This window comes from Neolamprologus multifasciatus, chromosome 3 (assembly GCF_963576455.1).
Source record: "Neolamprologus multifasciatus chromosome 3, fNeoMul1.2, whole genome shotgun sequence".
Taxonomy (NCBI): domain Eukaryota; kingdom Metazoa; phylum Chordata; class Actinopteri; order Cichliformes; family Cichlidae; genus Neolamprologus; species Neolamprologus multifasciatus.
In genome coordinates, this window is record NC_140441.1 from 24,184,543 (window position 1) to 24,204,461 (window position 19,919).

General features: G+C 48.3%; 25 non-coding genes across 25 annotated transcripts; all 25 read left to right on the plus strand.

Annotated features, from left to right (window-relative positions):
* The first annotated feature begins 350 nt into the window (after positions 1–350).
* trnan-guu (transfer RNA asparagine (anticodon GUU)) lies at positions 351–424 on the plus strand. The gene has a single exon. It is a non-coding gene; the product is annotated as a tRNA-Asn (tRNA).
* Positions 425–1,245: 821 nt separating this feature from the next.
* trnan-guu (transfer RNA asparagine (anticodon GUU)) lies at positions 1,246–1,319 on the plus strand. Its single transcript has one exon. It is a non-coding gene; the product is annotated as a tRNA-Asn (tRNA).
* A 494-nt stretch (positions 1,320–1,813) lies between these two features.
* Positions 1,814–1,887, plus strand: trnan-guu (transfer RNA asparagine (anticodon GUU)). The gene has a single exon. It is a non-coding gene; the product is annotated as a tRNA-Asn (tRNA).
* A 615-nt stretch (positions 1,888–2,502) lies between these two features.
* On the plus strand, positions 2,503–2,576 carry trnan-guu (transfer RNA asparagine (anticodon GUU)). Its single transcript has one exon. It is a non-coding gene; the product is annotated as a tRNA-Asn (tRNA).
* Positions 2,577–3,181: 605 nt separating this feature from the next.
* On the plus strand, positions 3,182–3,255 carry trnan-guu (transfer RNA asparagine (anticodon GUU)). The gene has a single exon. It is a non-coding gene; the product is annotated as a tRNA-Asn (tRNA).
* Positions 3,256–4,262: 1,007 nt separating this feature from the next.
* trnan-guu (transfer RNA asparagine (anticodon GUU)) lies at positions 4,263–4,336 on the plus strand. Its single transcript has one exon. It is a non-coding gene; the product is annotated as a tRNA-Asn (tRNA).
* A 615-nt stretch (positions 4,337–4,951) lies between these two features.
* On the plus strand, positions 4,952–5,025 carry trnan-guu (transfer RNA asparagine (anticodon GUU)). Its single transcript has one exon. It is a non-coding gene; the product is annotated as a tRNA-Asn (tRNA).
* Positions 5,026–5,928: 903 nt separating this feature from the next.
* On the plus strand, positions 5,929–6,002 carry trnan-guu (transfer RNA asparagine (anticodon GUU)). Its single transcript has one exon. It is a non-coding gene; the product is annotated as a tRNA-Asn (tRNA).
* A 615-nt stretch (positions 6,003–6,617) lies between these two features.
* On the plus strand, positions 6,618–6,691 carry trnan-guu (transfer RNA asparagine (anticodon GUU)). The gene has a single exon. It is a non-coding gene; the product is annotated as a tRNA-Asn (tRNA).
* Positions 6,692–7,803: 1,112 nt separating this feature from the next.
* On the plus strand, positions 7,804–7,877 carry trnan-guu (transfer RNA asparagine (anticodon GUU)). Its single transcript has one exon. It is a non-coding gene; the product is annotated as a tRNA-Asn (tRNA).
* An 847-nt stretch (positions 7,878–8,724) lies between these two features.
* Positions 8,725–8,798, plus strand: trnan-guu (transfer RNA asparagine (anticodon GUU)). Its single transcript has one exon. It is a non-coding gene; the product is annotated as a tRNA-Asn (tRNA).
* Positions 8,799–9,890: 1,092 nt separating this feature from the next.
* On the plus strand, positions 9,891–9,964 carry trnan-guu (transfer RNA asparagine (anticodon GUU)). Its single transcript has one exon. It is a non-coding gene; the product is annotated as a tRNA-Asn (tRNA).
* Positions 9,965–10,579: 615 nt separating this feature from the next.
* On the plus strand, positions 10,580–10,653 carry trnan-guu (transfer RNA asparagine (anticodon GUU)). Its single transcript has one exon. It is a non-coding gene; the product is annotated as a tRNA-Asn (tRNA).
* Positions 10,654–11,747: 1,094 nt separating this feature from the next.
* trnan-guu (transfer RNA asparagine (anticodon GUU)) lies at positions 11,748–11,821 on the plus strand. Its single transcript has one exon. It is a non-coding gene; the product is annotated as a tRNA-Asn (tRNA).
* A 1,112-nt stretch (positions 11,822–12,933) lies between these two features.
* On the plus strand, positions 12,934–13,007 carry trnan-guu (transfer RNA asparagine (anticodon GUU)). Its single transcript has one exon. It is a non-coding gene; the product is annotated as a tRNA-Asn (tRNA).
* Positions 13,008–13,439: 432 nt separating this feature from the next.
* On the plus strand, positions 13,440–13,513 carry trnan-guu (transfer RNA asparagine (anticodon GUU)). Its single transcript has one exon. It is a non-coding gene; the product is annotated as a tRNA-Asn (tRNA).
* Positions 13,514–14,118: 605 nt separating this feature from the next.
* trnan-guu (transfer RNA asparagine (anticodon GUU)) lies at positions 14,119–14,192 on the plus strand. Its single transcript has one exon. It is a non-coding gene; the product is annotated as a tRNA-Asn (tRNA).
* A 1,091-nt stretch (positions 14,193–15,283) lies between these two features.
* trnan-guu (transfer RNA asparagine (anticodon GUU)) lies at positions 15,284–15,357 on the plus strand. Its single transcript has one exon. It is a non-coding gene; the product is annotated as a tRNA-Asn (tRNA).
* A 615-nt stretch (positions 15,358–15,972) lies between these two features.
* Positions 15,973–16,046, plus strand: trnan-guu (transfer RNA asparagine (anticodon GUU)). Its single transcript has one exon. It is a non-coding gene; the product is annotated as a tRNA-Asn (tRNA).
* A 441-nt stretch (positions 16,047–16,487) lies between these two features.
* On the plus strand, positions 16,488–16,561 carry trnan-guu (transfer RNA asparagine (anticodon GUU)). The gene has a single exon. It is a non-coding gene; the product is annotated as a tRNA-Asn (tRNA).
* Positions 16,562–17,166: 605 nt separating this feature from the next.
* trnan-guu (transfer RNA asparagine (anticodon GUU)) lies at positions 17,167–17,240 on the plus strand. The gene has a single exon. It is a non-coding gene; the product is annotated as a tRNA-Asn (tRNA).
* Positions 17,241–17,855: 615 nt separating this feature from the next.
* Positions 17,856–17,929, plus strand: trnan-guu (transfer RNA asparagine (anticodon GUU)). Its single transcript has one exon. It is a non-coding gene; the product is annotated as a tRNA-Asn (tRNA).
* Positions 17,930–18,370: 441 nt separating this feature from the next.
* On the plus strand, positions 18,371–18,444 carry trnan-guu (transfer RNA asparagine (anticodon GUU)). The gene has a single exon. It is a non-coding gene; the product is annotated as a tRNA-Asn (tRNA).
* Positions 18,445–19,049: 605 nt separating this feature from the next.
* trnan-guu (transfer RNA asparagine (anticodon GUU)) lies at positions 19,050–19,123 on the plus strand. The gene has a single exon. It is a non-coding gene; the product is annotated as a tRNA-Asn (tRNA).
* Positions 19,124–19,738: 615 nt separating this feature from the next.
* Positions 19,739–19,812, plus strand: trnan-guu (transfer RNA asparagine (anticodon GUU)). The gene has a single exon. It is a non-coding gene; the product is annotated as a tRNA-Asn (tRNA).
* The last annotated feature ends 107 nt before the right edge of the window (positions 19,813–19,919 follow it).

Consider the following 19,919-nt stretch of genomic DNA (forward strand, 5'->3'; position numbering starts at 1 on the left):
CAGTCAACCGTTTTATCAAGGGTGATATACTTCTTTGGGGTGGTGTTGTCCGTCCGCAACTGCATACTGGCTGCCATCCAAGGACCATATAACTGTTACTGCCAGGTAATGCAGAACGCTGAACAAACGTGCAGTGCAACTGCTGCCTCAGAATGCGATGGTTTCACAATAGTCTCAATTCTACATTTGGTCATTTGACAAACCCAGTCAACCGTTTTATCAAACGGTTGGGCTTTGCTCTGTCTGCTGGGCTTTGCTCTGTCTCTGTGGCACAATCGTTGACCACACAACCAAAAACACCCTCCCGCAGCCGCCTTCCTGTCTCGACACATGTGGGTTGCATGTTGTCAGTCTCTGTGGCGCAATCGTTTAGCGCGTTCGGCTGTTAACCGAAAGGTTGGTGGTTCAAGCCCACCCAGGGACGATATCGCTAGTAATGCAGAATGCTGCACAAGGGTGCAGAGCAACTGCTGCCTCAGAAAGCAATTGTGTTGTTTCACAATAGTGTTCATGCTATTGTGATGTTCATTGGTCGTTTGATGAAGCCAGTCAACCGTTTTATCAAGGGTGATATACTTCTTTGAGGTGGTGTTGTCTGTCCGCAACTGCATACTGGCTGCCATCCAAGGGCCATATAGCTATTACTGCCAGGTAATGCAGAATGCTGCACAAGCGTGCAGAGCAACTGCTGCCTCAGAAAGCAATTGTGTTGTTTCACAATAGTGTTCATGCTATACTTGGTCGTTTGATGAAGCCAATCAACTGTTTTATCAAGGGTGATATACTTCTTTGGGGTGGTGTTCTCCGTCCGCAACTGCATACTGGCTGCCATCCAAGGATCATATAACTGTTACTGCCAGGTAATGCAGAACCCTGAACAAACGTGCAGTGCAACTGCTGCCTCAGAATGCGATGGTTTCACAATAGTCTCAGTTCTACATTTGGTCATTTGACAAACCCAGTCAACCGTTTTATCAAGGGTAATATGCTTCTTTGGGGTGCTGGTTGTTCCTCCGCAACTTAATACTGATTCAAGTTCATTACCTACCAGTCACATATTTTAAACAATAAGGGCTACCGTATGGAGAGGAAGTACCAGAGCACCTCCAGACAGCCACCTGGTCCTCTCTCGACCCCCCTGCTGGGCTTTGCTCTGTCTCTGTGGCACAATCGTTGACCACACAACCAAAAACACCCTCCCGCAGCCGCCGTCCTGTCTCGACACATGTGGGTTGCACGTTGTCAGTCTCTGTGGCGCAAGCGGTTAGCGCGTTCGGCTGTTAACTGAAAGGTTGGTGGTTCAAGCCCACCCAGGGACGATATCGCTGTTATTGCCAGGTAATGCAGAATGCTGCACAAGCGTGCCGAGCGACTGCTGCCTCAGAAAGCAATTGTGTTGTTTCACAATAGTGTTCATGCTATACTTGGTCGTTTGATCAAGCCAGTCAACCATTTTATCAAGGGTGATATACTTCTTTGGGGTGGTGTTGTCCGTCCGCAACTGTATACTGGCTGCCATCCAAGGACCATATAACTGTTACTGCCAGGTAATGCAGAACGCTGAACAAACGTGCAGTGACTTCAGCAACTGCATACTTACTGCCAAGTTCATTACCCACCAGTCACATATTTTAAACAATCAAGGCGGTATGCAGAGGAAGTACCAGAGCACCTCCATCCAGCTACCCGGTCCTCTCTCGATGTCCCTGCTTGGCTTTACTCAGTCTCTGTTGCACAATTGTTGACCACACAACCAAAAACACCCTCCTGCAGCCGCCTTCCTGTCTCGACACATGTGGGTTGCACGTTGTCAGTCTCTGTGGCGCAATCGGTTAGCGCGTTCGGCTGTTAACCGAAAGGTTGGTGGTTTAAGCACACCCAGGGACGATATTGCTGTTATTGCCAGGTAATGCAGAATGCTGCACAAGCGTGCAGAGCAACTGCTGCCTCAGAAAGCAATTGTGTTGTTTCACAATAGTGTTCATGCTATACTTGGTCGTTTGATCAAGCCAGTCAACCGTTTTATCAAGGGTGATATACTTCTTTGGAGTGGTGTTGTCCGTCCGCAACTGCATACTGGCTGCCATCCAAGGACCATATAACTGTTACTGCCAGGTAATGCAGAACACTGAACAAACGTGCAGTGCAACTGCTGCCTCAGAATGCGATGGTTTCACAATAGTCTCAATTCTACATTTGGTCATTTGACAAACCCAGTCAACCGTTTTATCAAGGGTAATATGCTTCTTTGGGGTGCTGGTTGTTCCTCCGCAACTTAATACTGATTTCCAAGTTCATTACCTACCAGTCACATATTTTAAACAATAAGGGCTACCGTATGGAGAAGAAGTACCAGAGCACCTCCAGACAGCCACCTGGTCCTCTCTCGACCCCCCTGCTGGGCTTTGCTCTGTCTCTGTGGCACAATCGTTGACCACACAACCAAAAACACCCTCCGGCAGCCGCCGTCCTGTCTCGACGCATGTGGGTTGCAGGTTGCCAGTCTCTGTGGCGCAATCGGTTAGCGCGTTCGGCTGTTAACCGAAAGCTTGGTGATTCAAGCCCACCCAGGAACGATATCGCTGGTAATGCAGAATGCTGCACAAGCGTGCAGAGCAACTGCTGCCTCAGAAAGCAATTGTGTTGTTTCACAATAGTGTTCATGCTATACTTGGTCGTTTGATGAAGCCAGTCAACCGTTTTATCAAGGGTGATATACTTCTTTGGGGTGGTGCTGTCCGTCCGCAACTGCATACTGGCTGCCATCCAAGGACCATATAACTGTTACTGCCAGGTAATGCAGAACGCTGAACAAACGTGCAGTGCAACTGCTGCCTCAGAATGCAATGGTTACACAATAGTCTCAATTCTACATTTGGTCATTTGACAAACCCAGTCAACCGTTTTATCAAGGTTAATATGCTTCTTTGGGGTGCTGGTTGTTCCTCCGCAAGTTAATACTGATTTCCAAGTTCATTACCTACCAGTCACATATTTTAAACAATAAGGGCTACCGTATGGAGAAGAAGTACCAGAGCACCTCCAGACAGCCACCTGGTCCTCTCTCGACCCCCCTGCTGGGCTTTGCTCTGTCTCTGTGGCACAATCGTTGACCACACAACCAAAAACACCCTCCCGCAGCCGCCGTCCTGTCTCGACACATGTGGGTTGCACGTTGTCAGTCTCTGTGGCGCAAGCGGTTAGCGCGTTCGGCTGTTAACTGAAAGGTTGGTGGTTCAAGCCCACCCAGGGACGATATCGCTGTTATTGCCAGGTAATGCAGAATGCTGCACAAGCGTGCAGAGCGACTGCTGCCTCAGAAAGCAATTGTGTTGTTTCACAATATTGTTCATGCTATACTTGGTCGTTTGATCAAGCCAGTCAACCATTTTATCAAGGGTGATATACTTCTTTGGGGTGGTGTTGTCCGTCCGCAACTGCATACTGGCTGCCATCCAAGGACCATATAACTGTTACTGCCAGGTAACCACGACGATATCACTGTTATTGCCAGGTAATGCAGAATGCTGCACAAGCGTGCAGTGCAACTGTTATAACAGTTATGTTGCTTATACCATGTTATAACCAAGAATGTTATAACCATGGCATAACCAAATATGTTATAACCAGGACGGTTGTTTGATGAACGCAGTCAACCGTTTTATCAAGGGTGATATGCATCTTTGGGGTGGTGTTGTTCTTCAGCAACTGCATACTTACAATCGTTTACCCCACAACCAAAAAGATCGGAACACCCTCCCCCAGTCCCCCGTCCAGTCTCGACACGTGTGGTGACATACTTCTTTGGGGTGGTGTTGTCCGGCCGCAACTGCATACTGGCTGCCATCCAAGGACCATATAACTGTTACTGCCAGGTAATGCAGAACCCTGAACAAACGTGCAGTGCAACTGCTGCCTCAGAATGCGATGGTTTCACAATAGTCTCAGTTCTACATTTGGTCATTTGACAAACCCAGTCAACCGTTTTGTCAAGGGTAATATGCTTCTTTGGGGTGCTGGTTGTTCCTCCGCAACTTAATACTGATTTCCAAGTTCATTACCTACCAGTCACATATTTTAAACAATAAGGGCTACCGTATGGAGAGGCAGTACCAGAGCACCTCCAGACAGCCACCTGGTCCTCTCTCGACCCCCCTGCTGGGCTTTGCTCTGTCTCTGTGGCACAATCGTTGACCACACAACCAAAAACACCCTCCCGCAGCCGCCGTCCTGTCTCGACACATGTGGGTTGCACGTTGTCAGTCTCTGTGGCGCAATCGGTTAGCGCGTTCGGCTGTTAACCGAAAGGTTGGTGGTTCAAACCCACGCAGGGACGATATCGCTGTTATTGCCAGGTAATGCAGAATGCTACACAAGCGTGCAGAGCGACTGCTGCCTCAGAAAGCAATTGTGTTGTTTCACAATAGTGTTCATGCTATGCTTGGTCGTTTGATCAAGCCAGTCAACCTTTTTATCAAGGGTGATATACTTCTTTGGGGTGGTGTTGTCCGTCCGCAACTGCATACTGGCTGCCATCCAAGGACCATATAACTGTTACTGCCAGGTAATGCAGAACGCTGAACAAACGTGCAGTGCAACTGCTGCCTCAGAATGCGATGGTTTCACAATAGTCTCAGTTCTACATTTGGTCATTTGACAAACCCAGTCAACCGTTTTATCAAGGGTAATATGCTTCTTTGGGGTGCTGGTTGTTCCTCCGCAACTTAATACTGATTTCCAAGTTCATTACCTACCAGTCACATATTTTAAACAATAAGGGCTACCGTATGGAGAGGAAGTACCAGAGCACCTCCAGACAGCCACCTGGTCCTCTCTCGACCCCCCTGCTGGGCTTTGCTCTGTCTCTGTGGCACAATCGTTGACCACACAACCAAAAACACCCTCCCGCAGCCGCCGTCCTGTCTCGACACATGTGGGTTGCACGTTGTCAGTCTCTGTGGCGCAATCGGTTAGCGCGTTCGGCTGTTAACCGAAAGGTTGGTGGCTCAAGCCCACCCAGGGACGATATCACTGTTATTGCCAGGTAATGCAGAATGCTGCACAAACGTGCAGTGCAACTGTTATTACAGTTATGTTGCTTATACCATGTTATAACCAAGCATGTTATAACCATGGCATAACCAAATATGTTATAACCAGTACGGTTGTTTGATGAACGCAGTCAACCGTTTTATCAAGGGTCATATTCATCTTTGGGGTGGTGTTGTTCTTCAGCAACTGCATACTTACTGCCAAGTTCATTACCCACCACTCACATATTTTAAACAATCAAGGCGGTATGCAGAGGAAGTACCAGAGCACCTCCATGCAGCTACCCGGTCCTCTCTCGACGTCCCTGCTTGGCTTTACTCAGTCTCTGTTGCACAATCGTTTACCCCACAACCAAAAAGATCGGAACACCCTCCCCCAGTCCCCCGTCCAGTCTCGACACGTGTGGTGACATACTTCTTTGGGGTGGTGTTGTTCGGCCGCAACTGCATACTGGCTGCCATCCAAGGACCATATAACTGTTACTGCCAGGTAATGCAGAACGCTGAACAAACGTGCAGTGCAACTGCTGCCTCAGAATGCGATGGTTTCACAATAGTCTCAGTTCTACATTTGGTCATTTGACAAACCCAGTCAACCGTTTTATCAAGGGTAATATGCTTCTTTGGGGTGCTGGTTGTTCCTCCGCAACTTAATACTGATTTCCAAGTTCATTACCTACCAGTCACATATTTTAAACAATAAGGGCTACCGTATGGAGAGGAAGTACCAGAGCACCTCCAGACAGCCACCTGGTCCTCTCTCTACCCCCCTGCTGGGCTTTGCTCTGTCTCTGTGGCACAATCGTTGACCACACAACCAAAAACACCCTCCCGCAGCCGCCGTCCTGTCTCGACACATGTGGGTTGCACGTTGTCAGTCTCTGTGGCGCAATCGGTTAGCGCGTTCGGCTGTTAACCGAAAGGTTGGTGGTTCAAACCCACGCAGGGACGATATCGCTGTTATTGCCAGGTAATGCAGAATGCTACACAAGCGTGCAGAGCGACTGCTGCCTCAGAAAGCAATTGTGTTGTTTCACAATAGTGTTCATGCTATGCTTGGTCGTTTGATCAAGCCAGTCAACCTTTTTATCAAGGGTGATATACTTCTTTGGGGTGGTGTTGTCCGTCCGCAACTGCATACTGGCTGCCATCCAAGGACCATATAACTGTTACTGCCAGGTAATGCAGAACGCTGAACAAACGTGCAGTGCAACTACTGCCTCAGAATGCGATGGTTTCACAATAGTCTCAGTTCTACTTTTGCTCATTTGACAAACCCAGTCAACCATTTTATCAAGGGTAATATGCTTGTTTGGGGTGCTGGTTGTTCCTCCGCAACTTAATACTGATTTCCAAGTTCATTACCTACCAGTCACATATTTTAAACAATAAGGGCTACCGTATGGAGAGGAAGTCCCAGAGCACCTCCAGACAGCCACCTGGTCATCTCTCGACCCCCCTGCTGGGCTTTGCTCTGTCTCTGTGGCACAATCGTTGACCACACAACCAAAAACACCCTCCCGCAGCCGCCTTCCTTTCTCGACACATGTGGGTTGCACGTTGTCAGTCTCTGTTGCGCAATCGGTTAGCGCGTTCGCCTGTTAACCGAAAGGTTGGTGGTTCAAGCCCACCCAGGGACGATATCGCTGTTATTGCCAGGTAATGCAGAATGCTGCACAAGCGTGCAGAGCAACTGCTGCCTCAGAAAGCAATTGTGTTGTTTCACAATAGTGTTCATGCTGTACTTGGTCGTTTGATGAAGCCAGTCAACTGTTTTATCAAGGGTGATATACTTCTTTGGGGTGGTGTTGTCCGGCCGCAACTGCATACTGGCTGCCATCCAAGGATCATATAACTGTTACTGCCAGGTAATGCAGAACGCTGAACAAGCGTGCAGTGCAACTGTTATAACAGTTATGTTGCTTATACCATGTTATAACCAAGCATGTTATAACCATGGCATAACCAAATATGTTATAACCAGGACGGTTGTTTGATGAACGCAGTCAACCGTTTTATCAAGGGTGATATGCATCTTTAGGGTGGTGTTGTTCTTCAGCAACTGCATACTTACTGCCAAGTTCATTACCCACCAGTCACATATTTTAAACAATCAAGGCGGTATGCAGAGGAAGTACCAGAGCACCTCCATCCAGCTACCCGGTCCTCTCTTGACGTCCCTGCTTGGCTTTACTCAGTCTCTGTTGCACAATCGTTTACCCCACAACCAAAAAGATCGGAACACCCTCCCCCAGTCCCCCGTCCAGTCTCGACACGTGTGGTGACATACTTCTTTGGGGTGGTGTTGTTCGGCCGCAACTGCATACTGGCTGCCATCCAAGGACCATATAACTGTTACTGCCAGGTAATGCAGAACGCTGAACAAACGTGCAGTGCAACTGCTGCCTCAGAATGCGATGGTTTCACAATAGTCTCAGTTCTACATTTGGTCATTTGACAAACCCAGTCAACCGTTTTATCAAGGGTAATATGCTTCTTTGGGGTGCTGGTTGTTCCTCCGCAACTTAATACTGATTTCCAAGTTCATTACCTACCAGTCACATACTTTAAACAATAAGGGCTACCGTATGGAGAGGAAGTACCAGAGCACCTCCAGACAGCCACCTGGTCCTCTCTCGACCCCCCTGCTGGGCTTTGCTCTGTCTCTGTGGCACAATCGTTGACCACACAACCAAAAACACCCTCCCGCAGCCGCCGTCCTGTCTCGACACATGTGGGTTGCACGTTGTCAGTCTCTGTGGCGCAATCGGTTAGCGCGTTCGGCTGTTAACCGAAAGGTTGGTGGTTCAAGCCCACCCAGGGACGATATCACTGTTATTGCCAGGTAATGCAGAATGCTGCACAAGTGTGCAGAGCAGCTGCTTCCCCAGAAAGCAACCACGACGATATCACTGTTATTGCCAGGTAATGCAGAATGCTGCACAAGCGTGCAGTGCAACTGTTATAACAGTTATGTTGCTTATACCATGTTATAACCAAGAATGTTATAACCATGGCATAACCAAATATGTTATAACCAGGACGGTTGTTTGATGAACGCAGTCAACCGTTTTATCAAGGGTGATATGCATCTTTGGGGTGGTGTTGTTCTTCAGCAACTGCATACTTACAATCGTTTACCCCACAACCAAAAAGATCGGAACACCCTCCCCCAGTCCCCCGTCCAGTCTCGACACGTGTGGTGACATACTTCTTTGGGGTGGTGTTGTCCGGCCGCAACTGCATACTGGCTGCCATCCAAGGACCATATAACTGTTACTGCCAGGTAATGCAGAACGCTGAACAAACGTGCAGTGCAACTGCTGCCTCAGAATGCGATGGTTTCACAATAGTCTCAGTTCTACATTTGGTCATTTGACAAACCCAGTCAACCGTTTTATCAAGGGTAATATGCTTCTTTGGGGTAATGGTTGTTCCTCCGCAACTTAATACTGATTTCCAAGTTCATTACCTACCAGTCACATATTTTAAACAATAAGGGCTACAGTATGGAGAGGAAGTACCAGAGCACCTCCAGACAGCCACCTGGTCCTCTCTCGACCCCCCTGCTGGGCTTTGCTCTGTCTCTGTGGCACAATCGTTGACCACACAACCAAAAACACCCTCCCGCAGCCGCCTTCCTGTCTCGACACATGTGGGTTGCACGTTGTCAGTCTCTGTGGCGCAATCGGTTAGCGCATTTGGCTGTTAACCGAAAGGTTGGTGGTTCAAGCCCACCCAGGGACGATATCGCTGGTAATGCAGAATGCTGCACAAGCGTGCAGAGCAACTGCTGCCTCAGAAAGCAATTGTGTTGTTTCACAATAGTGTTCATGCTATACTTGGTTGTTTGATGAAGCCAGTCAACCGTTTTATCAAGGGTGATATACTTCTTTGGAGTGGTGTTGTCCGTCCGCAACTGCATACTGGCTGCCATCCAAGGACCATATAACTGTTACTGCCAGGTAATGCAGAACGCTGAACAAACGTGCAGTGCAACTGCTGCCTCAGAATGCGATGGTTTCACAAGCATGTTATAACCATGGCATAACCAAATATGTTATAACCAGGACGGTTGTTTGATGAACGCAGTCAACCGTTTTATCAAGGGTGATATTCATCTTTGGGGTGGTGTTGTTCTTCAGCAACTGCATACTTACTGCCAAGTTCATTACAAACCAGTCACATATTTTAAACAATCAAGGCGGTATGCAGAGGAAGTACCAGAGCACCTCCATGCAGCTACCTGGTCCTCTCTCGACGTCCCTGCTTGGCTTTACTCAGTCTCTGTTGCACAATCGTTTACCCCACAACCAAAAAGATCGGAACACCCTCCCCCAGTCCCCCGTCCAGTCTCGACACGTGTGGTGACATACTTCTTTGGGGTGGTGTTGTTCGGCCGCAACTGCATACTGGCTGCCATCCAAGGACCATATAACTGTTACTGCCAGGTAATGCAGAACGCTGAACAAACGTGCAGTGCAACTGCTGCCTCAGAATGCGATGGTTTCACAATAGTCTCAGTTCTACATTTGGCTCATTTGACAAACCCAGTCAACCGTTTTATCAAGGGTAATATGCTTCTTTGGGGTGCTGGTTGTTCCTCCGCAACTTAATACTGATTTCCAAGTTCATTACCTACCAGTCACATACTTTAAACAATAAGGGCTACCGTATGGAGAGGAAGTACCAGAGCACCTCCAGACAGCCACCTGGTCCTCTCTCGACCCCCCTGCTGGGCTTTGCTCTGTCTCTGTGGCACAATCGTTGACCACACAACCAAAAACACCCTCCCGCAGCCGCCTTCCTTTCTCGACACATGTGGGTTGCACGTTGTCAGTCTCTGTGGCGCAATCGGTTAGCGCGTTCGGCTGTTAACCGAAAGGTTGGTGATTCAAGCCCACCCAGGGACGATATCGCTGTTATTGCCAGGTAATGCAGAATGCTGCACAAGCGTGCAGAGCAACTGCTGCCTCAGAAAGCAATTGTGTTGTTTCACAATAGTGTTCATGCTATACTTGGTCGTTTGATGAAGCCAGTCAACCGTTTTATCAAGGGTGATATACTTCTTTGGGGTGGTGTTGTCCGTCCGCAACTGCATACTGGCTGCCATCCAAGGACCATATAACTGTTACTGCCAGGTAATGCAGAACGCTGAACAAACGTGCAGTGCAACTGCTGCCTCAGAATGTGATGGTTACACAATAGTCTCAATTCTACATTTGGTCATTTGACAAACCCAGTCAACCGTTTTATCAAGGTTAATATGCTTCTTTGGGGTGCTGGTTGTTCCTCCGCAACTTAATACTGATTTCCAAGTTCATTACCTACCAGTCACATATTTTAAACATTAAGGGCTACCGTATGGAGAAGAAGTACCAGAGCACCTCCAGACAGCCACCTGGTCCTCTCTTGACCCCCCTGCTGGGCTTTGCTCTGTCTCTGTGGCACAATCGTTGACCACACAACCAAAAACACCCTCCCGCAGCCGCCTTCCTGTCTCGACACATGTGGGTTGCACGTTGTCAGTCTCTGTGGCGCAATCGGTTAGCGCGTTCGGCTGTTAACCGAAAGGTTGGTGGTTCAAGCCCACCCAGGGACGATATCGCTGGTAATGCAGAATGCTGCACAAGCGTGCAGAGCAACTGCTGCCTCAGAAAGCAATTGTGTTGTTTCACAATAGTGTTCATGCTATACTTGGTTGTTTGATGAAGCCAGTCAACCGTTTTATCAAGGGTGATATACTTCTTTGGAGTGGTGTTGTCCGTCCGCAACTGCATACTGGCTGCCATCCAAGGACCATATAACCGTTACTGCCAGGTAATGCAGAACGCTGAACAAACGTGCAGTGCAACTGCTGCCTCAGAATGCGATGGTTTCACAAGCATGTTATAACCATGGCATAACCAAATATGTTATAACCAGGACGGTTGTTTGATGAACGCAGTCAACCGTTTTATCAAGGGTGATATTCATCTTTGGGGTGGTGTTGTTCTTCAGCAACTGCATACTTACTGCCAAGTTCATTACAAACCAGTCACATATTTTAAACAATCAAGGCGGTATGCAGAGGAAGTACCAGAGCACCTCCATCCAGCTACCCGGTCCTCTCTCGACGTCCCTGCTTGGCTTTACTCAGTCTCTGTTGCACATTCGTTTACCCCACAACCAAAAAGATTGGAACACCCTCCCCCAGTCCCCCGTCCAGTCTCGACACGTGTGGTGACATACTTCTTTGGGGTGGTGTTGTTCCGTCCGCAACTGCATACTGGCTGCCATCCAAGGACCATATAACTGTTACTGCCAGGTAATGCAGAACGCTGAACAAACGTGCAGTGCAACTGCTGCCTCAGAATTGCGATGGTTTCACAATAGTCTCAGTTCTACATTTTGCTCATTTGACAAACCCAGTCAACCGTTTTATCAAGGGTAATATGCTTGTTTGGGGTGCTGGTTGTTCCTCCGCAACTTAATACTGATTTCCAAGTTCATTACCTACCAGTCACATATTTTAAACAATAAGGGCTACCGTATGGAGAGGAAGTACCAGAGCACCTCCAGACAGCCACCTGGTCATCTCTCGACCCCCCTGCTGGGCTTTGCTCTGTCTCTGTGGCACAATCGTTGACCACACAACCAAAAACACCCTCCCGCAGCCGCCTTCCTTTCTCGACACATGTGGGTTGCACGTTGTCAGTCTCTGTGGCGCAATCGGTTAGCGCGTTCGCCTGTTAACCGAAAGGTTGGTGGTTCAAGCCCACCCAGGGACGATATCGCTGTTATTGCCAGGTAATGCAGAATGCTGCACAAGCGTGCAGAGCAACTGCTGCCTCAGAAAGCAATTGTGTTGTTTCACAATAGTGTTCATGCTGTACTTGGTCGTTTGATGAAGCCAGTCAACTGTTTTATCAAGGGTGATATACTTCTTTGGGGTGGTGTTGTCCGGCCGCAACTGCATACTGGCTGCCATCCAAGGATCATATAACTGTTACTGCCAGGTAATGCAGAACGCTGAACAAGCGTGCAGTGCAACTGTTATAACAGTTATGTTGCTTATACCATGTTATAACCAAGCATGTTATAACCATGGCATAACCAAATATGTTATAACCAGGACGGTTGTTTGATGAACGCAGTCAACCGTTTTATCAAGGGTGATATGCATCTTTGGGGTGGTGTTGTTCTTCAGCAACTGCATACTTACTGCCAAGTTCATTACCCACCAGTCACATATTTTAAACAATCAAGGCGGTATGCAGAGGAAGTACCAGAGCACCTCCATCCAGCTACCCGGTCCTCTCTCGACGTCCCTGCTTGGCTTTACTCAGTCTCTGTTGCACATTCGTTTACCCCACAACCAAAAAGATTGGAACACCCTCCCCCAGTCCCCCGTCCAGTCTCGACACGTGTGGTGACATACTTCTTTGGGGTGGTGTTGTCCGTCCGCAACTGCATACTGGCTGCCATCCAAGGACCATATAACTGTTACTGCCAGGTAATGCAGAACGCTGAACAAACGTGCAGTGCAACTGCTGCCTCAGAATGCGATGGTTACACAATAGTCTCAATTGTACATTTGGTCATTTGACAAACCCAGTCAACCGTTTTATCAAGGGTAATATGCTTCTTTGGGGTGCTGGTTGTTCCTCCACAACTTAATACTGATTTCCAAGTTCATTACCTACCAGTCACATATTTTAAACAATAAGGGCTACCGTATGGAGAGGAAGTACCAGAGCACCTCCAGACAGCCACCTGGTCCTCTCTCGACCCCCCTGCTGGGCTTTGCTCTGTCTCTGTGGCACAATCGTTGACCACACAACCAAAAACACCCTCCCGCAGCCGCCGTCCTGTCTCGACACATGTGGGTTGCACGTTGTCAGTCTCTGTGGCGCAATCGGTTAGCGCGTTCGGCTGTTAACCGAAAGGTTGGTGGTTCAAGCCCACCCAGGGACGATATCACTGTTATTGCCAGGTAATGCAGAATGCTGCACAATCTTGCAGTGCAACAGTTATGTTGCTTATACCATGTTATAACCAAGCATGTTATAACCATGGCATAACCAAATATGTTATAACCAGGACGGTTGTTTGATGAACGCAGTCAACCGTTTTATCAAGGGTGATATGCATCTTTGGGGTGCTGGTTGTTCCTCCGCAACTTAATACTGATTTCCAAGTTCATTACCTACCAGTCACATATTTTAATAATAAGGGCTACCGTATGGAGAGGAAGTACCAGAGCACCTCCAGACAGCCACCTGGTCCTCTCTCGATCCCCCTGCTGGGCTTTGCTCTGTCTCTGTGGCACAATCGTTGACCACACAACCAAAAACACCCTCCGGCAGCCGCCGTCCTGTCTCGACACATGTGGGTTGCAGGTTGTCAGTCTCTGTGGCGCAATCGGTTAGCACGTTCGGCTGTTAACCGAAAGGTTGGTGATTCAAGCCCACCCAGGGACGATATCGGTGGTAATGCAGAATGCTGCACAAGCGTGCAGAGCAACTGCTTCCTCAGAAAGCAATTGTGTTGTTTCACAATAGTGTTCATGCTATACTTGGTTGTTTGATGAAGCCAGTCAACCGTTTTATCAAGGGTGATATACTTCTTTGGGGTGGTGTTGTCCGTCCGCAACTGCATACTGGCTGCCATCCAAGGACCATATAACTGTTACTGCCAGGTAATGCAGAACGCTGAACAAACGTGCAGTGCAACTGCTGCCTCAGAATGTGATGGTTACACAATAGTCTCAATTCTACATTTGGTCATTTGACAAACCCAGTCAACCGTTTTATCAAGGTTAATATGCTTCTTTGGGGTGCTGGTTGTTCCTCCGCAACTTAATACTGATTTCCAAGTTCATTACCTACCAGTCACATATTTTAAACATTAAGGGCTACCGTATGGAGAAGAAGTACCAGAGCACCTCCAGACAGCCACCTGGTCCTCTCTTGACCCCCCTGCTGGGCTTTGCTCTGTCTCTGTGGCACAATCGTTGACCACACAACCAAAAACACCCTCCCGCAGCCGCCTTCCTGTCTCGACACATGTGGGTTGCACGTTGTCAGTCTCTGTGGCGCAATCGGTTAGCGCGTTCGGCTGTTAACCGAAAGGTTGGTGGTTCAAGCCCACCCAGGGACGATATCGCTGGTAATGCAGAATGCTGCACAAGCGTGCAGAGCAACTGCTGCCTCAGAAAGCAATTGTGTTGTTTCACAATAGTGTTCATGCTATACTTGGTTGTTTGATGAAGCCAGTCAACCGTTTTATCAAGGGTGATATACTTCTTTGGAGTGGTGTTGTCCGTCCGCAACTGCATACTGGCTGCCATCCAAGGACCATATAACCGTTACTGCCAGGTAATGCAGAACGCTGAACAAACGTGCAGTGCAACTGCTGCCTCAGAATGCGATGGTTTCACAAGCATGTTATAACCATGGCATAACCAAATATGTTATAACCAGGACGGTTGTTTGATGAACGCAGTCAACCGTTTTATCAAGGGTGATATTCATCTTTGGGGTGGTGTTGTTCTTCAGCAACTGCATACTTACTGCCAAGTTCATTACAAACCAGTCACATATTTTAAACAATCAAGGCGGTATGCAGAGGAAGTACCAGAGCACCTCCATCCAGCTACCCGGTCCTCTCTCGACGTCCCTGCTTGGCTTTACTCAGTCTCTGTTGCACATTCGTTTACCCCACAACCAAAAAGATTGGAACACCCTCCCCCAGTCCCCCGTCCAGTCTCGACACGTGTGGTGACATACTTCTTTGGGGTGGTGTTGTCCGTCCGCAACTGCATACTGGCTGCCATCCAAGGACCATATAACTGTTACTGCCAGGTAATGCAGAACGCTGAACAAACGTGCAGTGCAACTGCTGCCTCAGAATGCGATGGTTTCACAATAGTCTCAGTTCTACTTTTGCTCATTTGACAAACCCAGTCAACCGTTTTATCAAGGGTAATATGCTTGTTTGGGGTGCTGGTTGTTCCTCCGCAACTTAATACTGATTTCCAAGTTCATTACCTACCAGTCACATATTTTAAACAATAAGGGCTACCGTATGGAGAGGAAGTACCAGAGCACCTCCAGACAGCCACCTGGTCATCTCTCGACCCCCCTGCTGGGCTTTGCTCTGTCTCTGTGGCACAATCGTTGACCACACAACCAAAAACACCCTCCCGCAGCCGCCTTCCTTTCTCGACACATGTGGGTTGCACGTTGTCAGTCTCTGTGGCTCAATCGGTTAGCGCGTTCGGCTGTTAACCGAAAGGTTGGTGGTTCAAGCCCACCCAGGGACGATATCGCTGTTATTGCCAGGTAATGCAGAATGCTGCGCAAGCGTGCAGAGCAACTGCTGCCTCAGAAAGCAATTGTGTTGTTTCACAATAGTGTTCATGCTATACTTGGTCGTTTGATGAAGCCAGTCAACCGTTTTATCAAGGGTGATATACTTCTTTGGGGTGGTGTTGTCCGTCCGCAACTGCATACTGGCTGCCATCCAAGGACCATATAACTGTTACTGCCAGGTAATGCAGAACGCTGAACAAACATGCAGTGCAACTGCTGCCTCAGAATGCGATGGTTACACAATAGTCTCAATTGTACATTTGGTCATTTGACAAACCCAGTCAACCGTTTTATCAAGGGTAATATGCTTCTTTGGGGTGCTGGTTGTTCCTCCACAACTTAATACTGATTTCCAAGTTCATTACCTACCAGTCACATATTTTAAACAATAAGGGCTACCGTATGGAGAGGAAGTACCAGAGCACCTCCAGACAGCCACCTGGTCCTCTCTCGACCCCCCTGCTGGGCTTTGCTCTGTCTCTGTGGCACAATCGTTGACAACACAACCAAAAACACCCTCCCGCAGCCGCCGTCCTGTCTCGACACATGTGGGTTGCACGTTGTCAGTCTCTGTGGCGCAATCGGTTAGCGCGTTCGGCTGTTAACCGAAAGGTTGGTGGTTCAAGCCCACCCAGGGACGATATCACTGTTATTGCCAGGTAATGCAGAATGCTGCACAAGCGTGCAGTGCAACTGTTATAACAGTTATGTTGCTTATACCATGTTATAACCAAGCATGTTATAACCATGGCATAACCAAATATGTTATAACCAGGACGGTTGTTTGATGAACGCAGTCAACCGTTTTATCAAGGGTGATATGCATCTTTGGGGTGCTGGTTGTTCCTCCGCAACTTAATACTGATTTCCAAGTTCATTACCTACCAGTCACATATTTTAATAATAAGGGTTACCGTATGGAGAGGAAGTACCAGAGCACCTCCAGACAGCCATCTGGTCCTCTCTCGATCCCCCTGCTGGGCTTTGCTCTGTCTCTGTGGCACAATCGTTGACCACACAACCAAAAACACCCTCCGGCAGCCGCCGTCCTGTCTCGACACATGTGGGTTGCAGGTTGTCAGTCTCTGTGGCGCAATCGGTTAGCGCGTTCGGCTGTTAACCGAAAGGTTGGTGATTCAAGCCCACCCAGGGACGATATCACTGGTAATGCAGAATGCTGCACAAGCGTGCAGAGCAACTGCTTCCTCAGAAAGCAATTGTGTTGTTTCACAATAGTGTTCATGCTATACTTGGTTGTTTGATGAAGCCAGTCAACCGTTTTATCAAGGGTGATATACTTCTTTGGGGTGGTGTTGTCCGTCCGCAACTGCATACTGGCTGCCATCCAAGGACCATATAACTGTTACTGCCAGGTAATGCAGAACGCTGAACAAACGTGCAGTGCAACTGCTGCCTCAGAATGCGATGGTTACACAATAGTCTCAATTGTACATTTGGTCATTTGACAAACCCAGTCAACCGTTTTATCAAGGTTAATATGCTTCTTTGGGGTGCTGGTTGTTCCTCCGCAACTTAATACTGATTTCCAAGTTCATTACCTACCAGTCACATATTTTAAACATTAAGGGCTACCGTATGGAGAAGAAGTACCAGAGCACCTCCAGACAGCCACCTGGTCCTCTCTCGACCCCCCTGCTGGGCTTTGCTCTGTCTCTGTGGCACAATCGTTGACCACACAACCAAAAACACCCTCCCGCAGCCGCCTTCCTGTCTCGACACATGTGGGTTGCACGTTGTCAGTCTCTGTGGCGCAATCGGTTAGCGCGTTCGGCTGTTAACCGAAAGGTTGGTGGTTCAAACCCACCCAGGGACGATATCGCTGTTATTGCCAGGTAATGCAGAATGCTACACAAGCGTGCAGAGCAACTGCTGCCTCAGAAAGCAATTGTGTTGTTTCACAATAGTGTTCATGCTATGCTTGGTCGTTTGATCAAGCCAGTCAACCTTTTTATCAAGGGTGATATACTTCTTTGGGGTGGTGTTGTCCGTCCGCAACTGCATACTGGCTGCCATCCAAGGACCATATAACTGTTACTGCCAGGTAATGCAGAACGCTGAACAAACATGCAGTGCAACTGCTGCCTCAGAATGCGATGGTTACACAATAGTCTCAATTGTACATTTGGTCATTTGACAAACCCAGTCAACCGTTTTATCAAGGGTAATATGCTTCTTTGGGGTGCTGGTTGTTCCTCCACAACTTAATACTGATTTCCAAGTTCATTACCTACCAGTCACATATTTTAAACAATAAGGGCTACCGTATGGAGAGGAAGTACCAGAGCACCTCCAGACAGCCACCTGGTCCTCTCTCGACCCCCCTGCTGGGCTTTGCTCTGTCTCTGTGGCACAATCGTTGACAACACAACCAAAAACACCCTCCCGCAGCCGCCGTCCTGTCTCGACACATGTGGGTTGCACGTTGTCAGTCTCTGTGGCGCAATCGGTTAGCGCGTTCGGCTGTTAACCGAAAGGTTGGTGGTTCAAGCCCACCCAGGGACGATATCACTGTTATTGCCAGGTAATGCAGAATGCTGCACAATCTTGCAGTGCAACTGTTATAACAGTTATGTTGCTTATACCATGTTATAACCAAGCATGTTATAACCATGGCATAACCAAATATGTTATAACCAGGACGGTTGTTTGATGAACGCAGTCAACCGTTTTATCAAGGGTGATATGCATCTTTGGGGTGCTGGTTGTTCCTCCGCAACTTAATACTGATTTCCAAGTTCATTACCTACCAGTCACATATTTTAATAATAAGGGCTACCGTATGGAGAGGAAGTACCAGAGCACCTCCAGACAGCCATCTGGTCCTCTCTCGATCCCCCTGCTGGGCTTTGCTCTGTCTCTGTGGCACAATCGTTGACCACACAACCAAAAACACCCTCCGGCAGCCGCCGTCCTGTCTCGACACATGTGGGTTGCAGGTTGTCAGTCTCTGTGGCGCAATCGGTTAGCGCGTTCGGCTGTTAACCGAAAGGTTGGTGATTCAAGCCCACCCAGGGACGATATCACTGGTAATGCAGAATGCTGCACAAGCGTGCAGAGCAACTGCTTCCTCAGAAAGCAATTGTGTTGTTTCACAATAGTGTTCATGCTATACTTGGTTGTTTGATGAAGCCAGTCAACCGTTTTATCAAGGGTGATATACTTCTTTGGGGTGGTGTTGTCCGTCCGCAACTGCATACTGGCTGCCATCCAAGGACCATATAACTGTTACTGCCAGGTAATGCAGAACGCTGAACAAACGTGCAGTGCAACTGCTGCCTCAGAATGCGATGGTTACACAATAGTCTCAATTGTACATTTGGTCATTTGACAAACCCAGTCAACCGTTTTATCAAGGTTAATATGCTTCTTTGGGGTGCTGGTTGTTCCTCCGCAACTTAATACTGATTTCCAAGTTCATTACCTACCAGTCACATATTTTAAACATTAAGGGCTACCGTATGGAGAAGAAGTACCAGAGCACCTCCAGACAGCCACCTGGTCCTCTCTCGACCCCCCTGCTGGGCTTTGCTCTGTCTCTGTGGCACAATCGTTGACCACACAACCAAAAACACCCTCCCGCAGCCGCCTTCCTGTCTCGACACATGTGGGTTGCACGTTGTCAGTCTCTGTGGCGCAATCGGTTAGCGCGTTCGGCTGTTAACCGAAAGGTTGGTGGTTCAAACCCACCCAGGGACGATATCGCTGTTATTGCCAGGTAATGCAGAATGCTACACAAGCGTGCAGAGCAACTGCTGCCTCAGAAAGCAATTGTGTTGTTTCACAATAGTGTTCATGCTATGCTTGGTCGTTTGATCAAGCCAGTCAACCTTTTTATCAAGGGTGATATACTTCTTTGGGGTGGTGTTGTCCGTCCGCAACTGCATACTGGCTGCCATCCAAGGACCATATAACTGTTACTGCCAGGTAATGCAGAACGCTGAACAAACGTGCAGTGCAACTGCTGCCTCAGAATGCGATGGTTTCACAATAGTCTCAGTTCTACTTTTGCTCATTTGACAAACCCAGTCAACCGTTTTATCAAGGGTAATATGCTTGTTTGGGGTGCTGGTTGTTCCTCCGCAACTTAATACTGATTTCCAAGTTCATTACCTACCAGTCACATATTTTAAACAATAAGGGCTACCGTATGGAGAGGAAGTACCAGAGCACCTCCAGACAGCCACCTGGTCATCTCTCGACCCCCCTGCTGGGCTTTGCTCTGTCTCTGTGGCACAATCGTTGACCACACAACCAAAAACACCCTCCTGCAGCCGCCTTCCTTTCTCGACACATGTGGGTTGCACGTTGTCAGTCTCTGTGGCGCAATCGGTTAGCGCGTTCGCCTGTTAACCGAAAGGTTGGTGGTTCAAGCCCACCCAGGGACGATATCGCTGTTATTGCCAGGTAATGCAGAATGCTGCACAAGCGTGCAGAGCAACTGCTGCCTCAGAAAGCAATTGTGTTGTTTCACAATAGTGTTCATGCTGTACTT